Genomic DNA, 1,815 nt, shown 5'->3' with positions numbered 1-1,815 from the left:
AGTATAAATTGGTCGGCCAAAGCACGTGCCTTTCGCTCGGGAAGGAAAATTCTTGGTCGGAGTCAAAACGTGCTGGGAACTCTCTCGGTCTTGGGATGTAATTAAGGGCTAATCTAAAGCAGAAAGTGATATTAAAAGGCTCCTTGTTGGTCATCAAAGACATGTGTGATCTTCTGAGCTTTGAAAAGGATGGTTTTTATACCGTTGTTGTTAGTTCCATCGTCATTAGAAGTTTCTTATAGATGGTGATATCGATATTCTGGCTTTCATATTGCTATTTGTCACCTTAAACACACGTACTTATATATATTTATATAGTAGATAATTAGTATATCTATCTATCTATCTGTCTATCTATCTATCTATCTATCTATAAATGCAAACATAAATATATATATACATAAACACACACACACACACACACACACACACACACACACACACACACACACACACACACACACACACACACACACACACACACACACACACACACACACATACATATATTACATACATATACATATGCATGTGTGTGTGTGTGTGTGTGTGTGTGTGTGTGTGTGTGTGTGTGTGTGTGTGTGTGTGTGTGTGTGTGTGTGTGTGTGTGTGTGTGTGTGTGTGTGTGTGCGCACAGAGATAAATGATAACTAGACAAACAAACAGATATAGAGAAATCGACAGATATAGATACATAGAATGCTAGATATTCCTTTTACTATTCTACTCATACGAACCAAGCGACCGTCGCCAGAGCCAAAGGCCAGAGCACAGATCACGCCGAGGACATAGGATTTTACACAGAGAGAGAAAAAAAAGAAAGAAAAAAAAAAAATCGCAAACGGGGCCATGCATTTCGACCCCCCTTCCCCCTACCCCTCCTCTCCCCTTCGGAGAGAATCCCAGCGCCTCCGTAAAAGAGCATCTTCGGGTGTTCTTCGATGCCCTCTCCTATGTGGCGCCACGAGCACGGACACGTACCACGGGACCTTTCTGAGCTCGTGCTTCATCTTGTCTAATCGTCTTTTCGCCGTGCACTTCCTTTCATCTTCTTGCTCTTCTCCCTTTTTCCTTATTCTTATCACCTTTTCTGGTTTCATCTTCTTTTCCGTTTTCATATTCGTTTGATTTCCATTTTTTTCACTTTTATTTTCATCTTTTTCTATATTTTTTTCGACTTCATTTTGCCTTTCTATTTTTAGCCTGATTTATCTTCTTTTTCATCTTTTCTTTATCTCTACTTTATCCCGTTTTTTTACATTTATCTTAGCTTTTCATTTTCTATATTTTACTTTTCTTCTCATTTTGTTTTCAATTGTTTCTTCCTTCCATCACGCGCGGTACCATTTTTATTTATATATACTAAATCATTTACTCAATAAGTGTATGTTTTTTGTATATCTGAACGATGTATTGTAATGCATATAAGGACGTCAATTGACCTGTTTTAACTCTGCACGATAATATCTAAGGAAGAGAAAATAATAATGGAGTCATTTATGTGAGAGTCTCATACAATGCGCCATCTATCATATGCAATATTCGGTATATTTTTCGTTTCCGTAAAGTGTAATTAAACTGATAGCAGGACACTTTCTTTGCACAAACATTAATTTTCTCTCCCTTTTCATCTTTCTCTCCTCCATTCTCTCTTTTTCATTGTGATTGGGGAAATGGGAGGATATGTTCTCGGAATATTGGTTCATATAATAATATTTTAAAGGCCTCTCTCTCTCTCTCTCTCTCTCTCTCTCTCTCTCTCTCTCTCTCTCTCTCTCTCTCTCTCTCTCTCTCTCTCTCTCTCTCTCTCTCTCC

Source organism: Penaeus monodon, chromosome 6 (assembly GCF_015228065.2).
Source record: "Penaeus monodon isolate SGIC_2016 chromosome 6, NSTDA_Pmon_1, whole genome shotgun sequence".
NCBI classification, from domain to species: Eukaryota; Metazoa; Arthropoda; class Malacostraca; order Decapoda; family Penaeidae; genus Penaeus; species Penaeus monodon.
Note: the sequence above shows the minus strand (reverse complement) of the source record.